Genomic DNA, 9,815 nt, shown 5'->3' with positions numbered 1-9,815 from the left:
AAACCAAGGATCTTGTCACAACTGCACTATGCCTAGCAATCTCACGTAACAACTGTGACTCTGCTCTCCCGATTAGTTCCTTTTAAGAAAAAGTTCCAAGTATATCAAAAATAAAAAAGACTCACCATAATAATGTTTAAAAATAGCTCCACAATACAAAACTCAGATCCACCTACCAACTGTTAAATGGAGTAAACTGCACATGAACTAAATTGTATAATCCCATTAGAGCCTGAGTTTTGAGGAAGATCACAGAGATAGTTTTTTCCTTCAATTACATCACGGGGGCTCAACTGTTATTTCAACTAGTGGCCTGAGCAGATGAAACATTGTGGCTTTTCCATCAGATGAAGTTAGTGGAGGAAAAGTCAATGCCAGAAGGAGCCCAAAAATCTGAGTTTTTAAACTTTTATTTATTTTTATTTAATTTAGTGGAAGACAGAAGTGCTTCTCTGCAGCCTACAGCAAAGGTTTAGGCCTCCTCTGCCATGACATGTCCCTCCTCACCCCCCATTACAAATCAAAAGGCCCTCCCAACACTCCCTCTCTGTGACTTACCTAAGTGCTGGGAACCACTCCTTCAATCTCCATCAGCCACCTGAGAACCTTCATTCTGCTCCCACCTGTCAACCAAGTGCTGTTTCATGCCAGTTTCTGGTGGTGAACTGACCTGGGGAAAGCAGATAAGACCTAGAAGGTGAAATTGCCCAGGCTTCATACTGCCCAGAGTAAGAGCAATTTGTCGCTCACCTTGGCTCCCACCCATGAAGCTCCTGCCCCAAGTTAATATTGAGCCTAATGGCCTTAAATTCATCCCAATACACAAGATGGGAATACACTTCGGAAAGATAAAGTAATTTACCAGATAAGGATAACCATATTGTCATCTCTTACATTAGGAACTGACTGGATGAGATTTTACCTCATTCAAAACCCATCTACTTACAGATAATCAAGCCAGCTGTCACTTAGGTGAAGTCTCATAAATGTGATTTTTTTTAATATATTGATGTTATTTTCCTTTCAAAGAAATTCCCAGGTCTCACAATTTTCACTTACTGCCTAAAAAATTCCATTAATTTATTCTAATATAAGCACTTTTTAATCCTTTCTTCTAGGTTGGAAAACAAGATTGAATGAATATCATCTGTACACTAACAGTGGCCATCTTCTATTTTGGAGCAACTGCAGGTTAAATTATTCTGGCAGTTATTTCCTTAATTGATACATATGTGGTTGGGAATGGGTGCAGGGATTACTTACGCTGGGTCTCTGCCCACAATCTTCATGATTTTAATTTTCAGCCAGGTGTATGGAAGTATCAGAACTAGACAAAAGATTCATATCAATATTTTAGTGGTAAAAGAGGCATCAGTAGGGCAGCAATGCCTTTCTCAGCCTTTATGCTGTAAGTAGATGCGCTCTTCAGCCATGTGAACTAGGAGTGCAAGAATGCTGGCTTTGCCTTTCAATGCCAGCTTATTTAACAGGTCAGCCTGCAACTGTAATATCAATTGTTCAAACTTTTATTTTTCGCTGTTCTTATTGATTTATTTTGCTGGTTTCTGCCATGCTGAAGGATTTTGGCCCACCAGTTTTGCTACCTATCTACTAATTGAGATAAAGAATTTTCCTATGGAAATCCCTTTTTTAAAATTTATGTTGTTTAGGAGAAGATTATGTGGAGATTTTGAGGGCTGTTATGTTACCTCAAAGGAGAATTATGACTTTCCACTGTTATCTTCCCAATCGCAAATAATGCACAAAAATGGTCTTCTCTGCATTTCTCAAGTTAACAATGTCCTACAGGCTTTGATTCATCAGGGAGGCAGGGATACAGTTATGTCCTATGTTGCAAGCGAACCTGCAGCTGAACTCCAAAGCAGATGTGACACTACCACTGGCTGTCAAGGTCATTTTCATCTAGAACTTTTAAAGTTTAGGCCCATTTTAGTCGACCGTAAGTGACATCAGCAATCTTTGTCTGTTTGCTGTACAGATGTATCAAGCAGGTACTGATGCATTATTCAAGACAATTAACAATTTCATTACGAACGGAAAGCTGGCAAAAACATGAAAATACACTGTACGTTTTCCAAATTGCAAGATTTACTCAAGTCCAAACTATTATTGATTGCACAATGAGTCCTATGTGCTCCTGCACATAATAATTGACACCATGATACACAAGAGCTGTCATATACACATTGTTACGATTCAGGTAGGGACCATAACCTTTTGTTTAAAGTAGGCAAAGTTTGGATTCCCAGTTACCCACTAGGAGAATAAAGCCACAAGATACCATGGTTTTAAACAAACAAAATAAACGTTAATGTACAAAATCAGAAAAGTAAAGCAATTTGCAATATCTATCTTATATTCTAACATTTAGAATTAAAATGAGGCCAATATGAACCAACAGAATACACCACACTGCACATTAAATGGCAGATGCAACCAAGATAGATCCCAGGGATTTTTCAGCAACCCACACAGACATCAGTGAGCACTGTGAGTCACAAATTCTCATTAAAACTCACTTAAAGCCACTTGACTCAGACTGCTTCAATGACTATTCCTGATAGTTCAATCTTTTCTCCTGAGACTACAGTCCACAGGATTCACAAAGCTGCACTCCCGCCTCTAATTACCTGCACAATTCTAACTCTTTTGCAAACTGCCAGCTTCACTAAGTTGGCAGTGCCCTGGATTTCTCTGAACTCCAGTCTCCCAGCTGCATCAAGCCATAATTGGCTCCCAGGGCTTCTATGAGCCCTAACTGCTGCCATGGAACCAGTGACCTTCCGTCATCTTCTCAGCTCCCCAGGACTTCTCTAAGCCCTAACTGTCTGGAGCCTGCTAACAGCTCCCAGGGATTTCCTGTGAGCTGCAAGCCACACTGGATCAAAGCTGCAACTCTTAGCGGCATTGAATGGTTCCCAGAGCTTTCCTGAGCCATAGCTCCCTGGAACCTGCCAACAGCAGCATCTTTTCTTACCCAGTCTCTTCCCCTGCTACAAAACATTCAGATAAATTGAAACCAGGGAACCTCCTTAAACTCCACACATCTCCATCATAACATAGCCTTCCAGGGTTCATTGAATGCTTTTAAACTAATTTAGCTCTAAATCCCAAAACAAAACATCTCCCTGGACTGTACTTCTTTGCAAGCAGTGTAGACATCACATATCCTGCTCTCCAGCTAAGTAAGCTCACCTGCTGTTTTATGGCTCTTACTTTTCAAACTACTAACCCCTTAAGTCAACATGGCCCCAACCTTTTAGTGCAACTTGAACTGAGTGTGAAGCTAGGAGTTTGGCGAGTGAGGGAGTTCGGTGAAGGGTGGAAAGATGTGCTCCTTTCTTTTTCTACCTTTTGCAGCCTCCAGTATTTAATTCTTACATTGGTGCAGCAGAAGAAGCTGATTGCTGAGTAACTGGTAAGTTATTCTACTTATAACAAATAGTCTGCAAAGTTAAGGCAGGGCAGGGCAGTTCAGCCAAGTGAAATATGTTTCACGTGGCATGTGGGAAGTCATGGATGCACCATGTGTCCTAGACAAACACATCTGTAGGAAATGTCACCAACTGTGAGCAGCATTTGGTGACAGCTCAGCTAGGCCGGAGTCGCTGTGGTGCATTTGAGAGGCTGACAAGAATAGTACCTTTAGGAGGGGGGTCACACCACTGGTCAGGAGTATGCAGGCAGAGAGGGAATGGGTTACCATGAGGCAGTCCAAGGCCTGACTTTTGCACACATCATGCACACGTGATCAGCGAGGCTAATAGTCCAGGGTTCCGTGAGGCAGGCACCTCAGAGGAGGCTAATAGTCCAGTGGACAGATGCAGGACAGGCAGAGACTGCAAACAATGTAGAGTCCTCTCATCTCAAAAGAGTTCTCATCAAGTGATCCAGCAATGATGGCACCATGATGCTGAAGTCCATAGTCTCACTAGGCCGCCTAACATGCACATTCAATATGTGATGATTGATACCACTGACATATTGTCTTCCGCCCTCAGATTGCACCATCCTCCAGAGACACCTGGGACCCCCAGGACCCTGAATTGACACCGGAGGAAGAGCCACACACAGATCAACCCGCGTCACACTCTCTCTCGCTACCAGGCACCAGTAGAGATGCAAGCACATCAGTGGGCTGTAGTTCTTCGGTTCAGATGATTGTACACTGTGGGGAGGTCATGGCACACTTGAATGAGAAGCTGGAGGACGCAGAGAGTGCCCACAGTACCAGCTGTTGGAGGGCTACTGGAAACCAGGACGATGCTGAGCCTGAAGCAGATGATGAGCCTCTGGAATCATTCATCAGGCAGCAGATACTGGATGCCTGGTAGGATATGCGGGAAGATCTGGCGGAGATCCCTGAAGGCTTGCTTGCTGTGGTCTCTGTCATGGAGGAGTCCGTGAGGAGCTTGAGCACTGAGTTGACCCTAACCACCAAGCACACAGTCTTCTCCATTAAAAGAGTGGAGACTCTCATGGAGAGGCAGCTCCAGGAACAGGATCAGGGGTTCCTGGGAGCTGCACTCAGACCTGCACTCCCACATACCGGCAGTGACCTCAGGAGGTCATTGCCAGTATGTGAGATGGCGAGGCACCTAGTCTCCCTGCTAGTTGCCCACCCATCACTGGTGAGCAGGGAGGTCCAGACAGGCCTCACATTGGCAGACAAGATGCCTGTCATCTCTGCGGGCTCCTCTCATGGCACTCCAGGCAAGGGCAGCAGCTCCTCCGCCCCTCTGACAGTGACTGATGAGTGCCCAGATGGACGAAACCATCATCCTGGTTTCTAGTAGCCCTCCGACAGCTGGTACTGTGAGCACTCTCTGCGTCCTCCAGCTTCTCATTCAAGTGTGCCATGACCTCCCCACAGTGTACAGCCATCTGAACCGATGAACTACAGCCCACCGATGTGCTTGCATCTCTACTGGTGCCTGGTAGCGAGAGAGAGTGTGACGCTGGTCGCACCCTCCCAAGTGGAGCCTGCACAGGCCCTACTGGCCAGAGGACAGCAGCCAAGGTCATCAGGGCCAACACGACAGTAGAGTCAGCAATCTGCTTCCAATGCCTCTGCCAGCGACAGTGGGGGCACCAAGGCATAGCACCCACAAGCATAAGTTTAAGGCACCATGAGCACAGGATTGGGTTATCAGGATGGGGTTATCACGAGTGACATTCTTTCAGTTCATCAGTGTTATGTATTGTTTTTGTATGACAGTAGCAACAAAGTTATGTTATATTCCTTTTTTGCAACTCTGGAAAAGATATAAATCTAGATTTTGTTTCAATGCCCTGAGTGTTTTTCATGTTTTCCATAGGTGTGGGGTTCATCAGTGCCTTATGATAGACAGCAGGAGCAGCAAACGTTATTACATATGTTGTGAGGTGACATTGGGGTCATGGGATTTCCTCCTCAGAAATGTGTGTGAAGGAGGCGGCGCCCTTGCTATGAAAGTGAAGCCAAGCCTTGGCATCCTAGCTGAAGGTGCTTGAATTAAGGCCTCCCTGGTGTCCCTGCCTCCCTAAAGGTTCTTTAAGGCTGTCTCCATGTCTTCACCCTGTACCTGCCCAGGCTCCTCATCAGATCCATCAGTAGAGTCTTGCTCTGAGGCCTGTGGAGTTGCGCTATCCTCATCCTCCAGTGGGTCCCCCCTTGCCAGTGCCAGATTGTGCAGAGCGCAGCAGGCAACAACGATAGGCAACACACGCTCCGGAGGATATTGCAGGGCACCCCTGATCAGTCCAGGCAGCAGAACCACAGCTTCATCAGACCAATGGTCCTCTCAACCACCACCCTTCTGGAGGCGTGACTCCTATTGTACCTGTCCTTGGGTGGCAGAATGGTGTCATGAGCATGCAATATGGGAGCTGCCAGGGTACCTTGCACAGACCTGAAGAATCTGGGTGTTGTGCACGTTTATCGAGTGGTAACTCTTTCTATTCACAAAGGCAACCGGCTGACCTGCTGGCGCCTTGATGGCCACATGAGTGCATTTTATGGCACCCTGGATGTGGGGGAGCCCAGCAATAGCTGCAAAGCCTCTAGCTCACTCAGCCTGTCTGGCTTGGTCCATCTGGTAATGAATGAATGTGAGGACCCATCTGAAAAGAGCATCAGTAACAAGCCTGACACAACTGTGGACAGCTGATTGTGTCACTCCACATTTATCCCTCACTGACCCTTGGAAAGATCCGGAAGCAATAAAATTGAGGGCTACTGTGATCTTCATAGACACTGGCATTGGGTGCCAATCCATACAGTTGAAGGCGATCTCCGGGCCAATCATCTGGCATATTTATGTCATGGAGCCCCTAGAGAGGCAGAGCCTCCTGTGGCACTGAACCAAAGACATGTTGAGGTAGCTGGATTGCTGCCTGTCCACTCTGGCAGCAGGATAGTGGTGTCTTCTGCGGTCCCTTCCACCTTGCTCTCCCTGCTGGCCCTGCACTCCTTGTGCCAGCGCCTCTCCTCCCACAGGTGCAGACACCTGGCCTCCTCTCCCTTCTGCCCCTCTCTCCCCCCATTAAGTGCCTTATTGCTATCATGGCTGATATGTCTTATATTAAAGATCTAGAGTTGGGTGACCAGGGCATAATTGCAAAAAAAAATGCACAAAATTTGGAAGTATGTGAACCGCGAACAGAATAGAAATAGGAGGCTGGTGGAATGAACAGAAACATGGCAGATGAATTTTAGTGCGGAGAAGTGTGAAGTGATACAGCTTGGGAGGAAGAACTAGAAGGTAATATAAACAAAGGAGGCCATTCTAAAGGAGCCGCAGGAACAAAGGGACCTGGAGGTATATTTGCACAAATCCTTAAAGGTGGCAGTGCATGTTGGAAAAGCAGTAAATAAGCACACGGAAACATGGGCTTTATACTGGAAGGGACAGTTCAAAAGCAAGGAAGTTTTGGCAAACTTTTATAAAACACTGATTTGGCCTCAACTGGAGATTTGTGTCCAATTCTGGGCACTGTAGTAAGGATGTGATGGCATTAGAGAGGGTGCAGAGAAGATTTACACAAACGATTCCAGTTACCAGAATAGATTGAAGAAGCTGAGGCTGTTCTCCTTGGAGAAGAGAACATTTGATAGGGGAGTTTAAAATCATGAGGAGCCTGAACTGAAAAATTAGGTAGAAACTGTTCCCATTGATGGAAGGGTTGAGAACCTGAGGACACAAACTGAAGGGTGAGAGAAGCAAAGACAACTTGAGGAAAAGTTTTAATGCAGTGACTTGTTAGAATCTGGAATGCACTGCCTGAGAGTAGGGTGCAATCAAAATCAACCTTGGCTTTCAGAAGGATATCAGATAATTATCTGAAGGGAAAGAATATGCAGGGCTGCAGGGTAAAAAGCAGGGGAGTGGGACTAGATGAGCTGTCCTTGCAAAGAGCTGGCATGGAGATGACAGGCCAAATTGCTTCCTTCTGTGTAGTAACCATTCCATGATCCAGTAATTCTAACTGGTGACATACCCTCGGAATTAGGTAGTATTGGTGAGTGTGAGGTTGCTTGGATAGATTTGAGACCTTCTATTTCTCAATTATGTATTAATTAATAGATTGCCCAGAAGAGTGGTGAAGCCCACCATGTTGCAGACAACTAGACAGTAGGCAATATTAAAGGCAGTAGGTTTGGAATTCTGGAAGTATGAAATCAAATGGAAAGACTTCATTTCTTCATTTAAATTTATTTCATGATCTTGTGGTTTTATGAGTCTGATCCTGATGGTTATGATCTGTAATTGAGATACTTCATGTTAATCTATTATTAAACCATGTAAAGCACTGCACAACTAAACAGAGGTCTTTCAGCAATGTTCAAAATGTGGAAATGATTGGATTTCCTCTCTTCATAACAAAAACATTAAATATCAATGCATATAGATGGCCATTACATACTTATCAGATATTCAAAGACTTTTATTTGTTTTTATAATTTATATAATAAAGTTTAAAGAAGAGTACTTAAAAATCTGAGCTAGTTCCTAAATTCCCATGGTATAGTTCTAATTTTGGAATATATCTTGCTATGCAAGCATTAATTGCATATAGAAACCAGGAAGTTAAACATGCAGACCACACCGTAAGCATATATAAGTTAAGGAGATGTTTCAATATAATAACCCATGCCTAAGAAAAATTGAATGCCTTTGTCTTCCACTCATGGTACTTTTGGGGGTGAATTTGTATATTTTCAAAGAATTATGCCACAGCTTATAATAGATCTAACCATACCTCCATTAATATTACACTAAGTAAGCCCAATTTTTTTTTTAATTCATTCATGGGATGTGGGCTTTGCTGGCTGGGCCAGCATTTATTGCCCACCCCTAATTGCCCTTGAGAAGGTGGTGGTGAGCTTCTTTCTTGAACCACTGCAGTCCATGTGGTGTAGGTACACCCACAGTGCTGTTAAAAAGGGAGTTCCAGGATTTTGACCCAGTGACAGTGAAGGAACGGCAATATATTCCCGAGTCAGGATGGTGAGTGACTTGGAAGGAAACTTCCAGGTGATGGTGTTCCCATCTGTCGGTTGCCCTTGTCCTTCTAGATGGTAGTGGTTGTGGGTTTGGAAGGTGCTGTCTAAGGAACCTTGGTGAATTCCTGCAATGCATCTTGTAGATGGTACACACTGCTGTGTCGGTAGTGGAGGGAGTGAATGTTTGTGGATGTGGTGCCAATCAAGCAGGCTGCTTTGTCCTGGATGGTGTCAAGCTTCTTGAGTGTTGTGGGAGCTGCACTCATCCATGGAAGTGAAGAATATTCCATCACACTCCTGACTTGTGCCATGTAGATGGTGGACAAGCTTTGGGGAGTCAGGAGGTGAGTAACTCGTCACACAATTCCTAGCCTCTGACCTGCTCTTGTATCCACAGTATTTATATGGCTAGTCCAGTTCAGTTTCTGGTCAATGGTAACCCCCAGGATGTTGATAGTGGGGGATTCAGTGATGGCAATGCCATTGAAATATGAAATAATGACATTGAATGTCATTGAGTGGTGAGGTATCATTGTTGCACAATGGTGGAAATTACACAGGATTGCATTCAGCATCTGGTCATATTAGGCAAGTACCATTTTTAAAGCTGTTTAAAGAAAGCATAGGGAATATAAAGATTGATTTTATCTCTGCCATTGTTTTGTTGCATGGAAAAATAATTTTGTAAACTTAAAAATTGCACTTTTGTTAATGGACAATCTTTCCCAATCCCTATTTATAAGTAGGTAAACTTGAAGGTCAATTACTTTTAGTTTATCTTCTGCTTCACAATATTGCTATAATCATTTATTTCAAATTTTTGGAGATCGTGCATTAAAACACAGATTGGCTTCGTCTTGATTGTAACAGACCTGCTTTGTGTTTCTAGCCTTTCTATTTTTTTTCTGTCGGGTTTCTTACATTTTTTTTGCTTTATATTTGGCTTTGTCTTCATGCAAATAAGAGGTGTTTTTTTTTTCTTGCATAGCTTTGTGTAGTTTCCTAATATGACACAAACTGAATGTGGCTTCTTCACTAACAATGTTTGTAAAATATCCTCTTTGTGTGTTTTTGGTGTAGCTCCAAAAATTCATTACAAAAGGAATCCACTATAGCCAAGTGTAGACGGCAGGCAATTCCAAAATCTTCTGAACAAAAAATACCAGAGATGTTGGTGAATTTAAAACAAAACCATAAAATACTGGATAAGCTCAGCAGGACAAGCATCATATGTCAAGAGACACAAATCGGTTCACCTTTCAGGCATATATAATTCCACAGAACTCAAACATCACTCGTGCTCATCCTG

The 9,815-nt window shown here is 43.8% G+C and overlaps 1 long non-coding RNA gene across 1 annotated transcript; it reads left to right on the top strand.

Annotated features, from left to right (window-relative positions):
• Nucleotides 1-900: 900 nt before the first annotated feature.
• On the top strand, nt 901-5,335 carry LOC144685945 (uncharacterized). Its single transcript, XR_013577822.1, has 3 exons — nt 901-972; nt 1,119-1,191; nt 4,023-5,335. It is a non-coding gene; the product is annotated as an uncharacterized LOC144685945 (long non-coding RNA).
• Nucleotides 5,336-9,815: the final 4,480 nt, after the last annotated feature.

The sequence above is a fragment of the Cetorhinus maximus genome, chromosome 10 (assembly GCF_964194155.1).
Source record: "Cetorhinus maximus chromosome 10, sCetMax3.hap1.1, whole genome shotgun sequence".
In the NCBI taxonomy this organism is placed as follows: domain Eukaryota; kingdom Metazoa; phylum Chordata; class Chondrichthyes; order Lamniformes; family Cetorhinidae; genus Cetorhinus; species Cetorhinus maximus.
The sequence above is the reverse complement of the archived record's forward strand: the minus strand, read 5'-3'. Positions and strand labels throughout refer to the sequence as shown.